General features: G+C 48.0%; 1 protein-coding gene across 4 annotated transcripts in view; it reads left to right on the top strand.

The window, feature by feature from the left end:
* Positions 1 to 14,917, top strand: part of GRAMD1B (GRAM domain containing 1B) — a 164,479-nt gene that overhangs the window by 105,415 nt on the left and 44,147 nt on the right. The window lies entirely within an intron of this gene.

Here is a 14,917-nt window from a genome sequence, read left to right as displayed (position 1 = left end):
ATGTATTAGCTCCCAGCATGTGTCTGGTGAGCAGGACACAGGTGACATCAATATTTTTCACCTTCAGCATGTTACCCTGTGCAGCTGCAGCTGACAGATAGAACTCTGTCCTTTAGGACCATCCAGAGAGCGGGAATGCATACATCAACTCTTTGCTACCCAGGTGTGGCCTGTGGAACAGCAACATGGGTGTCACCTGAGGGTCTGTTAGACCAACTCTGGCGCCTTCCCTTTAGACCCACTGCGTTAGAATCTGTGGTGGAGCAAGATCCTCGGGGTGTTGGACTTTGAGAAACACTGAGCTAACCATCACCATTCTTTTTGTTACTTGTTTGTTTGGGCTCCTGTTTGAGCTTCCCTTACCACTCCTTCAAAAGGTGACGAGGTGTTCCAGAGGCTCAAGGTCATGCTTGGGGTGTTCGGCAGTTCGTTGTCATGGGGTCTCTAGTCCAGTGATCTGGATTCCCAGCTCAGCCTTTCTGTCCATAGGACGATCCACCTTCTCAGGCTCAGCATCCTTACGTTAGGTGCGGTCATCAGGAGGCCTATGCAGATGATTGTGATAGAAATCAAATGACTGTGCGGGAAGTGCCTTGAGGGGTCTAGATGACTGTCAAAATATTCATTTTACTATCCTTGTTGACTGCCTGCCTCTTGTGTGAAAGAACACTTGTCTGGGGGCTATTGCAGTACCACTGAATTCACTGTGTTTCAGTGAATAGGACAGGAAAACCTTTTCAAGAGGCGCAGCTTATGAGTTCAAAAACTCGGATGAGCCTCCTTTGTCAGGATTGCAAGTGCCTGAAAGTGTTATTTTCCTGGTCTGTGCGGATCAGCCCGCTGCTTTGGGAGGCTGGGAGAGGCTACCCTGAAGAGGCCCTCAGCCATTTTCTTGCACAGACTCTGGCCTCCAACGCTGCCTTCCTCCTCTTGACTCTATTCCCCAGGCTCAGGCCATGAGAGAGGCTGTCATCCTTTGAAAGAGGCAAGGCTCTATTTTGAGCCAGGCGCCTGTGTTTTGATTTAGCGTCACCTCCTTGATACAGGTTGACCTAATAGGCACCACCTGGGAAATAATCGGTGGCAGCAGAGGGCACAGGATCTCCTGGGAGCATCATCTTGTGTTTAGTCAGATTAGGGGACGGAGGGGAAGTGATGCTTCGCCCCCCCCCCCCCCGCCCCCAGGCGAGACTCTGTCCTCCAACCTGGCATGAATAATTGAGAGCTAGCAAGCCGACTGCACGAAAGAGTTGCATTATGTAAAGCGGCAGGCGGCACGGTGCGCGCGCGCGCGTGTGCCGGCGCGCAAGAGGGGTGCGTGTCTGAGTGTGTGTGTCTGAGTGTGTTTGTGCGCGCGCGCGCGCGCGCGCGCTATGCGCGTGCGTGCTGGGGCCAGAGAACAGCTGTCTGTGAGGGAGTCAGGGAGACAGAGAAAGGGAGCAGGGGCGAGGGAGAGAGGGACTTCTGTAGCCGCGCGACCACGCCGACCACACCGAGTAACGCGGTGGGAGGGGGGAGAAAATAAAGGGGGGCCATGCTTACAACTCCAGAGCTGTGCGAAACAGCAGAGAAAGGCAGCTACCCGAGCTCATGAGCGCCCCGCCCCCACTCCCTCCCCGGGTAGAAACAGGGCTGCGGGGTGGGCATGGAGGTGAGTGCCCTCCGACGTCCTCAGGGCCCCCCCCGCTCCCCCCACCCCCGCCCCCCACTGCCCAATGCATGAATGAATGAGTTCTCTGCACTGCACTCTACTACCGTTCCTAATGGCTTCCAGGTTAGTGCCAACTGACGCCTGTGTGTGTGTGTGTGTGTGTGTGTCAGTCTATCTTTGTTTTCCTCTGGACATGTGTTTTGGAGGGCTAGCTCTGCCCCGCCCCCCCCCCACCCGGGGGTCGGATTGGGGGCTCCCCTGGGGGGTTGTAAGGAGGAGAACCTGTCTGGCCGTGTGGTTTTTCCAGCTGACGCAGGCGGCTCAGAGCTGCCGGGAACACAAACCTTTCAAGACAGTAAATCCGGAGTCCATGTTGTTTGCTTCTGTTCTGTGTTGGGGGATCTGAAAGCAGCCAGCGTGACATCATACTGCAGAGATGCCACATTCTTCCCCCCACCCCCAGCTTTTTCTTTTTCCTCCTTCCTCTCCTGCTTCATAGTACCACAGCCTGAGCAGACCTGGTCAGGTGGAGGGAGGGGTAGAAGTTGGGCAGATGGGGTCCCCTTGGTCCAGCAAGACTTATTCAGGGTCCTCTAGCTGGGATAAAGGAGGGCATAGGGTTGAATTAGTGATGCAACAAGGAGAGCTGGCCGGAGCCTCTGGGGGAGGGAGGGGTAGAAAGGCCATGTGTTCTCCACCTACCAACTGGGGTGCTCCTGCTGGGGGTGAGCTGACCAGAGAAGTGGTTAGCAAGGGGGAGGAGGCAGACCCCCCTCTCAGATGCCGACAGATGCTGCCTCCCCCCCACAGGGAGAGGACCGTGGGACCTATGGATCAGGCTAGCGGAAGGAAAGGAAGGAAAGGACTGGAGGTGAAGTTGATAGCTCCTGTCTCAGGGAAATAAAGGGATTTGTTTATTCTTTGGCTTAGCAGGCATTTGGCTCAGAGATTTGCCATGTGTTTTCAGAAAATAGATACCCAGTGGCTGGTCCTTACTCCCCCGCACCTCCTTGCATTGTTAGTTATTTGCTTGATTTAGGCAAAGGGGGGGGAGGAGGACTTGAAGCTCTCTGTTTCCCTGGGGACTCAGCCAAGCTCTTAGCCAGGGCTGGAGAAAGGGAACCTTGACTTTGCCTCTTCTCCTTGCTAAGCCAGCTGTGATCCTGTGGACCCACCCCCTTGCTCTTCCGTTTCCCACCCTACCTTTCTGCCCAGACGTCCTTGAGTGGCACTCCACAGGTTAAGAAGTTTAGGACCGGGGTGGAAAAGGCTGGCCTTGGAAGAAGGGAAGGAAAAAAGGATGTTTTGGGGGAGCTGTGCATGCCAGAAGAGTATCACCATCAAGACCATGGAAAGTGGTACCGCACAGGGAGAGAATGAAGGAGAGGAACTTTTATATACTACCTAGGAAAAGCCTCCTCTCTTTCTGGCCCTGCGTTTTTCCTCTGCAGGTGGGAGCAAGCCTGCAACCCCTTCCCTCAGCTTGTGAAGTCCTCAAACACAGGCGGGTTGGGGCCCCGAGGGCTGACGGAACATGACGGAAGAGAAGCAGGCTCTCGGAAAACACCTTTGCAGGGGGCATAAGTTGTTAGACCAAAGGTTGGCCAGCTGTATTCTGTAAAGGGCCAGACAGTAAATACTTTCGGCTTTGTGGGCCCACGCTGTTGTCTGCTGAAACGACTCAACTCTGCTTTGCACAGCAGAAGCAGCCACAGACACAGACGACCTGTGAACGAACACAGGCGGCTAAGTTCCCAATAAAACTTTACTTGCGGACTCTGAAATTTCCATTTCATACAATTTTCACATGTTACAAGGTGCTCTTCTCTTTCCCCCATACCGTTTAAAGATGTAAAAAACCGTTCCATGGATCATACAGAAACAGATGGCAGGCTGCATTGGGTCTGTAGGTCATGATCTGCTGACCCTGGATTAGACAGTCCTGAATGGAAAGTCCCAATGATCACCTGACACCTCTTAGAAAGGTATGAAGGGAGCAGGCAGCCTTCACTATACATATGTTGGTACACACGCACCCGTCTGTTCTTGGTTATGGACAAACTGTCAGATTTCCTAACGACCCCAGAACCTCACAGTATTGCTCTTGGCCAGTTAGGGAAACCTCAGCTTATCTGTGAGTCAGGCTGTAAGGGTCCAAGGAACAAATGCTTGTGGACTAGGAGGAGGGAAAACATTTTTCTAAGGATTTGACATCTCCAGATAAGAGAATCTCTAAGGGCTGTGGTTATGCATCTGGCCTGGAGATAATTCATATAAACATTCAGAACTGGGACATAGCCTGAGTTGGGGCAGGAAGTGGATGGCTTCTTCATCATCTCACTGAACTCAGGTTTGTCTGGTTAGGAGAAGGAATGGGGGTGGGGCGTTCCCTGTGGGGCTGTGCATACGTATGGTATACATGTGTGTGCTCTCCTTAGCCTATATGCAGAAGCCAGAGACTCGTAAAAGAACAGTGACTAATTCTGGTTTCTCCTGATTCAGAACACGAATCCAAAAATACATGTTTGCATTCTGGTTTCCAGAGCACACAGGGTGGTGGCTGTGCTCTATTCTGAGCTGATCAGAGCACTTCTCTGTGGGATTACATTCCTGGGCTTCAGAGTGTAAGGGGGATTGGGATGAACTGGGATTTATTCAGAGGAGAAAGAGCCCAGTGGCTCTGGGGTCCATAGCCATGCTGTACGAGGGATACTAGAGGGACAGGCAGGTCTGGGGGAGAAAAGGCTGAGCGAGCATGCCAGCCGTGTGCAGATTGCACGTGTAAAAGGGATTAGATTATTTTATATCTGCCAGAGGAGTGGAAACGGAACTTTTGGTAGGAAGCCGCAGGAAGCAGTTTGGGCTTAAAATAAAAAGAGTTGTCCAAAGGTGAAATGAACTGCATGATCAATTAATGACTTCTGTCATTGAGGTATCATCTAAACAGAGATTTGGTAGATGTATTGGAGGAGAAATGATTTTTCACTTCTGAAAATAGGTTTGAGGAATTGGAATCATTCCACCCAAAGAAAGGAGCATGGGATCCGAAGAAGGGTTCTAGCTAATGAACTGACCTCGAGTTCCGGAAAGCTGGCATAAGACACAGTGGTAGTAAATGCATTTTACCAGACTTTTTGTTTTCATCATAAGGAACTTCCTGATGATGGCAGAGGGCAATGAGAAGGATAACAAAGGGGAGCCCTGGCATTTTGTACCTCAGATATATGCTCAAGTAGGGTCAAGCCTCTTGGGAGATTTGGGTGTTTCTGTCCTCCTGCACCCAGACATATTGGCTGACCCCTTACAGTCGTCTTTGTTCTAAGATTTTCTGTGATTTTAACATAACGATTGTTCTTCAGTGGATTTCTGTTTGATCTCCAGCAGAAAAGTAAATCAGAACTGGATTTGAATCCACAGGAGTCTGGAAAGGATTCGCCACACTTGGCCTTAACCACAAGCTTAGGGAAGAGTGACAGGAGAGAAGGGTGCACTGAGTGCTGTTACTTAACTGTCATTCACGTACATCCAGCACACCCCTTCGTCTACGAGACTGCTTGGCGAAGAACTTTCTTCTGACAGCATGGCAGCAGCGTCTGGTGCCTGCCGTGGCATAGCCCCAATGAGAGGGAAGGCTGCTGAGTCTGAATTAACAAGGACCCCAGACTGCCTGGATCTCGTTTCCAAATCCCTCACCTAATTTTGATCGGAGTCCCTCTGTGTCAGAGAAACTTGCTTCTCTCAGTAGTTCCCAGTGTAGCCTTGAGATGTGTTTTGTCATCCTCCTGTCACATCTTTGCGGGGACTGGGTGGCATCCACACTCATTCTTCTTGCATCATGAAAGCTGAATCTCAGGACTGGTTCGCTCCCAGATTGTACTCACGGAAGGGGCTGAGTCAGGACTGGCTAGTAATGAAGGGAGCTGTTTTGATTGAGTCCAAGTAGCTCATGGTGTTAGTTCATTCCATGTCTGTCTCTCCCACCCAATTGTGAGTTCCTTAGAGGTGGAGCCTGTATCCCTAATGCCTAGAGCATTGCCTGGGATGGAGTGTGGGCTTCTCAGCTATTGGACTGACGGATGATGGAGGGGTGGATGGATGGATGGATGGATGGATCATGCACAAGTTCCTTTCGGTTTTATTAGCAACATTTCTCAGGCTGAGGATGGGGGAGGGACCCTTGTGGGCAAAGTTAGAAGCTGGAAGTTCTGTTCAGTTGAACCCCTCCCTGCCTTGTTCCAGTGGTTTCTGGCCTCCCAATGGATTGGAAATCTCTTTCAAGGAAGGGGCTTCCTGGGATAACCTAGTAGTACCTTTCTGCTTTTACAAGGCCCCATTCTTCTGAGTGTTGACGCTTCTGAAATACTTTGGGTGGGATTATACTTAGCTTTGGCTGAGATTGATAGTGAGTCAAATTTAAAAGTATTAAGTTCCTACTGCGTACCCATAATTGTGTCTAATATTGTGCGTTTAATCTCTGTGTATCTGCATAGAACCATGACACAAGTCTCTGCCCTGTGGGGCTCTCGGCATGCCTAGGTTTCTTCCAGGTTGGAGGTGCATAGTAGGTGTTCAGTAAATTCTTGTTCATTGACATCAGATCAGCAAGGTTGGCTTAATTTCCGAAGACTAGGAAGTTCAAAGAGAGCCCAGTGGATAATGATCACCAAGAATAACAGAGAAATAAGGATCATGGGGCTAAAAATCCCTTTAGAGCTGTCCAAGCATGTATGTGTCCGCCTAGTGAGAGCTGTCTCGTCAGAGATCCGAAGCAGAGGCTGCATGATGGCTGTCAGCGCCTTGCAGAGAGAACCCTTGCACTGGTGACATGTTAGATTACCTGACCCCTAAGGCCCTTTCCAAACAACAGACTGTTCTTACCGATCAGTTCAGCCAGCACTGCCTGCAAGCCTAGCAGGACTGTCTCGCAGTGTAGATGTTTGTCCCACAGTGAACAATCTCAGGAAAAGCAAAGGGTATGACACCAGTAAGTTCCTGTGAGTAATTTCAGCATCTTCTGCTCCATTCTAAGCCCTTATCTTCCCAGCCCTGTGGAAGGAGGAACTAGCTGAAGGCGTGCATAGCAACAACTGATATTCTCACCCTCTGTGCCATGAAGAAAGGAATAGAATTTAGAAAAAAGATTCAGTTTCTTAACTGGGAATTCACTTCCTGCTTCTCTAACACTTTTTTTTTTTTTTAACTCGGTGAGCAATTATAGGAAGACCTTTATTTTAGGGGGAGGGACTGTCTAATGAGCTTTGTTTGCTGGTTTGCTTTTTAAGATTCTTCACCTCCCCCCAGTAAGGAAAGTTGTGCTCCTTCAACAGACAAGAGACAGACTCACAGAAAGATAAAATCATTTTTCTCAAGAGCACAAAGCAGCTCAGAATTTAAACTCAGATATATATGCTGATGTGTAGAGAAAGTGGCCAGGCCAGCAAAGAACTTGGAAGTGATGTCACACATTTCAGTTTGCATGGATCCAGAAGTCAGAATAAGAACCAGTGGGCTTGTGTTACAAGAAGGCAGATTTAGGGCAGGCTTAAGAAAGAACTGTCTAACAGAGCGGCCGAACAGTGGATTGAATGGCTTTAAAAAGAGCTCATTCCTTTATTCATGCAGTGAATCTGCGGTCCCAAGTTTATGCCAGTCATTGTGTTAGAGGCGCTGGCGACCCACACAAGTAGACAAGGCCCTGTCCCCCACGGAGTGTTCGCTCTATTGATAGAAAACTCAGCAAAACAACGACAAAGACAATTTCAGCTCCTGCTAAAAGCCATCAAGGGGGAAAGGCAGGCCATGATCGTGATTGCCTGCGGGACAGGGAAGTCACTTTAGACGCAGTGGTCCTTCAAGACCAGCTGCTCTAGGGAGGTGACCTTTGAACTTTGAAGGTTGAAAAGGAACCAGAAATCAAAACTCAAAAGAGTTCCAGGCAGAAGAGCAGTACACTGGAGCAGCGGGTGGAGTTAGTGTGTTCGAGAAACAGAAAGGTCCACGGAGGCCAGAGGAGAGTAAGTGAGACGGTGGTATAAGAGGATGTTGAGGAACACAGTTCGCAAATTTCAGATTCTGGGAGTTGTATTGCCAGCCATTAAGTACATCTCTTAGGGGATAGGACCCTCTCCCTCCAGAAGATTAGGACAGGGACACAGGATGGATTTGGCCGAAGAGCCTTTTGGGGAAAGCCATTTGTGTCTGACTTCTGACAGTTTGTTAAGCATCGGTAGAGTTTTCAAAGGTCATTATCATTCATTGCTCTTCAGAATGTCCATAGAGATAACAGGAGCTCTGGCTTCTCCCTGAGCCCTGGCAGGACCCAAACAAATTTATTTTGTTTTTGTAGGAAGGGGGAAAAGTGGGTCAGGCTGTTTTGGCATTTCAGGCATGGAGTCCTGGTTCTATTGCAGGCCTTGGTCTCCATGGAAATGAAAAATAGTGTTTGTCATGCCTGTTCCTGGATTGAATTCCAAACTCTGGGCTGAACAGAAGCTGCGGAGAGCCAGGGAGCGGGGGAGTACGATGGATGGAGGCTCCAGCCATTGTGATCAGGGATCTCTTCTCTTCAGCTAGAAGTAGGAAAGGCAAACAGCTTTTGCCCAGTCTCTGGCTCTCCCTCCACCGATTACCTCCCTGGACTGAGATCACCAATCGAAGGGTAATTGAAGGTCTGCTTTTCTCTGCTTGGCCAAAGACTTTCCATGGACCTTACCCTTACGTTAACTGGCCAGTTAATAAATTCATCAACAACCAAGGTCGCCTCTAGGACTTCCTCCCCACAACAAGTACTTCCCTCCGGGCTTAAATAGATTTCTAATGAGGTATTAAATGTTTTGCACATGTTTTGGATGGGTTCTGCTATCTTTCACTTCCTTTGTAAAATTAACCAAAAAAATTTTTATTTAAACAATCTATAGTTACTTGAGCAAAATAGGAAAGGAAGATTGGGTAAGTGAAGCTTGTTAGCTATAGGAAGTGACCTGAATTATCTATACGATGTCTACAGAGATGTGGACTCATGAGAGAGAGGGCAGGGCCTGGGACAGTGTATGGATGACCAGTGGCCAGTTGGTGAGGCTGGAGAATTGTCAGTCTTCCGTTTGTCAGTTTTCTCTCCCTGTGGTCTGATGTGGCAACAGTCCGTGGCTCTACCTTCTGGGTTTCAAATAGAATTCTTCTGAATTTCAAATAGAACCCTGTCCCTGAATACCCTGTATACTTTACCTAAAGGCCCAACCTGGAAAACCCTCAGGGAATTTCAGCAAGTTACCCAGAGGAGAGGGAACGAGATGTTCATCTCTGTCAAAAATCTTACTCTTGCAGCAGTTGAGGGAGGCCCAGTCAGTGTCAGGCTCTGCTGCTGGCATTGTGTGAACTGTGACAGAGCAAAAGGCAGTGTCCTGGGACCCCTCTCCTTTCCTGCCCCTTGCTGAAATGCAGCATGCTGCTACATCCAGTCGAAACATGCCAGGCTAAAGCTCCACTGTGGCATAAGTTGGGAAGAGAAACTCTACGCCATTAAAAACAACAACAACCAAAAAAACCCCACAAAAGACAAAAACAGCAACAGCAAAAAAGCATCTAGACGCTGCCTGGCCTTTGTCTTCAACCAGGTAATCACAGTTTGACACAAAAGGCACAGTGGCTTTCCTCCTTAAAGAAGAAACTGCACCGAATGGCAGAGTTGTCACCAGGTTTAGATTCCAAGTAATAGGTCCACAGAGGGTGGGCTCCATACATGGTCACAAGGAGCTCCTCTTAAGACTCTTAAGAGAAGCCGATACTTCCTCTCCATCCAGTATCCTTTTTTTAAAAAAAATTTTTAATGTTTTATTTATTTCTGAGAGGGAGGGAGGGAGAGACAGACAGACAGACAGCGTGAGCAGGGGAGGGTCAGAGAGAGATACAGAATCTGAAACAGGCTCCAGGCTCTGAGCTAGCTTTCAGCACAGAGCCTGACATGGGGCTTGAACCCACGAACCGTGAGATCATGACCTGAGCCAAAGTCGGATGCTTAACCGACTGAGCCACCCAGGCGCCCCATCCATCCAGTATCCTAAAAAGCGGAGGGATCGGGAGGGACACTGAGACTTGCACTGTCCAGCCCCCTGCGCTTGAGCGTCAAGATGTCCAGCTTCCTGTTATCCCGCTGGTGGACAGTCACGTCATCTCTCTGGGCCTTATGCTTCCCATCCATCAGAGAGAGGACTGGATAGGACAAGAGCTTCCAAATCTTTCTCTGCACCTATCGTCTCTTGGGGACCCAAGACTGCTTTTATCTTCATGGGCAAAGGGGGCCAAGATTGGGAGCTCCAGGACCTCATAACAAGGAGTGAAGCAGGCCTGGAGCCTGGAAAGATTTTTTTCTCAGTGACTTGTTGTGTTGGTCTCTAAAGGAGGAAGATCCAAGGGGAATTGGGGGCTCCACTGGGATTTGTGATTCCAGCCATAGTTCCCCATCTATAAAGTTCCTGTTGGGTCCTGCCCTTCCCACCTACCGTGCTGTGGTTTTATGAGGGTACAGAGACGTTGTCAAGTGACAAGCTAGAGTACAGAGAGGAAATGGGGAAAAAACCAGCTTTGAACTGAATTGGCAACCAGTTCAGGTGGACAGACTTCACAGGGGCTTTTGCAGGCAACGTGTAAATTTCATGCAAATGCTACGCAAAGATACCTGTAGGCTTTGTGCTTCAGGAAGATTCAGTGTGGAGCTGGCTAATTCACATGGATATTTGCAGTGCTAATAGAAGAAACTGAGGAGGGTTACTGACAAAACCTAGCAATTGGCATGGAGATGGGAGGCGCACAACTGGATGACAGAATAGCTGTCTGTTAGGAATTAGAAGAATTAGGCACCGCTAGAGATCAGAAGCTGTTTTAACTAGATGCTACTAAAGGCAGGGAGGGATGAGATGGTTGTCATATGGTTGTAGGCATGGACTCTAATGATAATTGTCAGGCTCCCCACACCAAATGAAGGCGACATTATCCCATCGGGTGCTGAGGTCGTGGCCTCGCTGTGAGAACTACATCTCCGCGCCGACTCCGATTCTTCTCCATTGCCAGTTTCTGTGACAGACAACCAATTTTCTGTTCCAGCGAGTTGGTGACATGGTCGACTCTGAATGGCCAATTCTCTCAAAGAGTAGTAAGCAAGTTTCTGTCATCTGGGACAGACGTGTCACTTATCCTTTAATGAGGTCGTTGGGGATCCTCTCATTTTTTAGAGTGCAAAATCCGCTATGGTGCTTTGTTTAGGATGCAGATTCCTAACACCATCCTCTGGAAATGGACAGCTGTTGCGTGGGGTGGGACTGGGATTCTGCACTTCTAGAAAGTATGCCAGGATGTGGATGTGGTCCCCAGGTCCCCACAGCGGGAAGTCCTGCTTGGGAGCATGTGAAGCATGTCCATATATTCCTCTGAAGAAAGGAGGGCAAGGGTATTATTCCACATTTTACAGAGAGGAACAAAAGCCGCCTTTTTTTTTTTTAATGTTTGTTTATTTTGAGAGCGAGCACAAGTGGGGAAGGGGCAGAGAGACAGAGGGAGAGAGAGAATCCCAAGCAGGCTCCAAGCTCAGCACAGACCCTGACAGAGGGCTTAATGTCACAACTGAGAGATCACGACCTGAGCCGCTATCAAGAGTCAGATGCTTGGGGCGCCTGGGTGGCTTAGTCGGTTAAGCGTCCGACTTTCGCTTAGGTCATGATCTCGCGGTTCGTGGGTTCGAGCCCCACATCAGGCTCTGTGCTGACTGCCGGCTCAGAGCCTGGAGCCTATTTCAGAGTCTGTGTCTCTCTCTCTCTCTCTGACCCTCCCCTGCTCATGCTGTCTCTCTCTCTCTCCTAGAAATAAATAAAAAATATTAAAAAAATATAAATTCTTGTTTTTGTACATGAATTTCCTCAACAGATTTTTAATTTTAAAATTGGACATTTATACAAATTATTATTTCCCTACATCAAATCAATGAACCACTCATACGTATTTGCACAATTTTTCATATTNGAGCCTGTTTCAGTCTGTGACTCCCTCTCTCTCTGACCCTCCCTGCTCACGCTGTCTCTCTCTCTCTCTCTCTCTCTCTCCTAGAAATAAATAAAAAAAAAACATTAAAAAAAAAAAAGAGTCAGATGCTTAACCAACGGAACCACCCAGGTGCCCCAGAACAAAAGTTTTCTGAACAGTAATGGCAGCTCTGTAGTATTTATTGAGCACTTATTATGTATCTGGCACTGCACTAAATATTGCACTCACATCATTTCATTTGACATTACAGTTCTAGGACATACATATTAATATCGCTCATTTGTCTGAATAGACCCGGAGACCAGTGTCACACAGCAAGTGGCAGAGCTGGGACTCAAGCCCAAGTCTGCTGACGCACTTCTACAGGTCAGCAATGAATCTTGACTTATGGCCCAGGCAGGCCCTCCACAAACAAATGTTTCATTTGAAACTGGCTTTCTGAATTTCTAATTAAATGTTCTTCCTATTAGTTTGGGGATGCCCTGGAATATATCAGGGAGACAAAAAATTACCAGTGTCCTGGCACTAAAACTATTATGGGCTAACCATTTGATCAGACGGGTCATGGCGGGGCTGGGCGTGGGGGAAAGGATGACATGAAACATGAAGTGTCCAGGTATGTGGAGGGTGAGTGGGAATCTGGGAATGAGCCAAGCCAGCAGAACATGCGAGCGTGTAGAAAAGGGGCCCTTGCAATCCCAGCAGGTAGAGGCTTGGGTGCAGAGCGACAAACACATATCTTGTAATCCCTGTGGCAGAAATGATTACACGGGAGGCAAACAAATGAACCAGAATGAGGAACACCAGCTAACTATTCTGCCCTACTTGGGGCTCTGAAAAACGAATGGATGGCTGATCAGGGAGCTGGCTTGCTGACAAAGTGTGCTTGGGGCTTGCAGGACCATACCAAGCATAAGGATGGGAAAAGAAAGCATAGTTAGAGGGCTCCCGTGTCCCTGGCGAGGGTGGGAAATGCTATAGAGAGCCCAAAGAGGCTTTGTCCTCTTTCTAAGGACTTCAACCAAGCGTAGGAAGTAGGATAAAAACGTAGCCTGAGTTTTTGTGTTAGACCTAAGGAAGCACTGTTTGTTAGCAAAGTGACCAGGAGGGGAGTGAAAAAGTCTTGTGGAGATCTTAAAAAGAAGAGAGATGGGAAATGACTGAATGACCTCGGGGCCCTCATGCAGTGAGTGGGTTAAAAGTAGCTGGCGGCGGGGGGCGGGCTGGGTGGCTCAGTCAGTTGAGCGTCCTACTTCAGCTCTGGTCATGATCTCACAGCTTGTGAGTTCAAGCCCCATGTCAGGCTCCGTGCCCACAACTCGGAGCCTGGAGCCTGCTTCAGATTCTGTGTCTCCCTCTCTCTCTCTGCTTCTCTCCCATTTACTCTGTCTCTCTCTAAAAAATAAATAAAAACATTAAAAAATTTTTTTTTAAAGTAGCTAGTGGGGGTCTCAGTGGATCCGTTCCTGGGGAAAGTTGACAGTGTCAGGAATCCCGTGTACGTCAGCTTACACATGTCTCAGGGACACGTAGTTTCTTGCGCTGCTCTGTGTCCCGTGCTGTTTTAGGCCTTCGCACCTTTGTTTATTCTGGGTTTTTGTTTTGTTTTGCCCCAGCACATTCTCTTCCCTCCTATTACTGTGCCTTCACCTGGCTAACTGTGACACATTATTTAGGACCCAGCTCATGTCTCCAGTGCTGTATTCTCAAGGAAGCAGTCTAGATAAGATTTCTGGACTCTTCCCTGTCTTGCCACCCTTTTCTTATGTTGGAAGGAGCAGAACACGTGTCTGGCTCTTCCAATCATAATGTCCCAATCACAGGGATCCTTTCTTATTCACCATTATGGACTTGAACGCCAGATGCCCATTGTGTGTTTGTGGAGCAGAAGATCCAGGTATGAAAGCATATCACTTTGGCAGGCACTTAACCTCCCTATTTCTTAGATTTCTTATATGTGAAGTTATAAGCTGGATATATTCGAAGTTCTGGAAGGAAATCATGGTCGAGTAGCTCCTCCAATACCAGTCCTCCTTCCCTTTATATAATATAAATCTAAGGTCCTTTTCAGCTTTAAGTCCCCAAGGTTTTGAAATATAATGCAATCTATTACTAATAACAGTAGCAGGATCAGATTAATGGCCCATTGTAGAGATCGCTTGAAAGACACAATAGTTTAGGGCTCTCAGATGCAGAGGAATTGGGTTTTATTTGCTCAGCAGGACATTCAAATCTATAGGATAATGGGGTACCTTTCAAGAGAGTTAGGTATGTAGCAAATGTAGTGATTTTGATGAGTTAGAAGCCCAGCTGTCTTCCTGTATAGTGAAGGATTACAGGAATGGAGCATGGGGATGGGGTGGTATGGGGTAGTTGGGCTTAGAAGGGTAAATGTTGGGAGGGTGATTGGAGAGAGAAATGGTATTTTCATAATGAGAGAGACTGAAAAGATACGGAAGAGCAAGAACGTGGCACAAGGATCTGTAAGGAGTCCTGGATGGCCAAGGCAGGGTCCACTGGGAGGGGTAGCAAAGATGGAGCTGTCTGAGGTAGCTTGGAGTAAAAAGATCATTGAGGAACTTCTTGGCCATAGTTTGGGGTTCAGATTTCATTCTAAGGTTGGAAACCATAGGGGGCTTTAAGCAAGGAGAAGACGGTCAAATTGGCAAAATCACCTTTTAGAAAGTTTACTGCAACAGCAAAATAGAGAATGGATCGAAAACTGGAGGCAGGAAGTTGATTCCTTCTTTCTTTTCATCCACCCAGCCACCCCATCCATCCTTCTGTCTATTCAGCCGGCATATATTACCAATTGCTTGGTTTCCAGAACAAGCTGTATCATCAGATAGGCATGTTTCAAATCCTCCCTCGCCGCTTACCTGTCTGTGTGACTTTGGGCAAATTACTGAATCTGTCAGTAACTTGAGTTTTATCACCTGAAAAAGAAGACGAATAATAATCTCCATCAACACTTTCATAGGTTGGCTGGGAAACGAAATAAACTAGTGCTTCATAACATTCAGCTATTTTTTTGTTTACTTATTTTAAGAGAGAGAGACAGCACAAGTCGGGGAGGAGCAGAGAGAGGGAGAGGGAAAAAGAGAGAATCCCAAGCAGGCTCTACACTGTCATCATGGAGTGATGAACTCACGAAGTGTGAAATCATGACCTGACCTGAAATCAAGAGTCGGATGTGTACCCGACTCAGCTACCCAGGCACCCCAACTTTTAGCT

Source organism: Hyaena hyaena, unplaced genomic scaffold (assembly GCF_003009895.1).
Source record: "Hyaena hyaena isolate Hyena2069 unplaced genomic scaffold, ASM300989v1 scaffold_708, whole genome shotgun sequence".
NCBI classification, from domain to species: Eukaryota; Metazoa; Chordata; class Mammalia; order Carnivora; family Hyaenidae; genus Hyaena; species Hyaena hyaena.
Note: the sequence above shows the minus strand (reverse complement) of the source record. Positions and strands in the feature narration are given on the sequence as shown.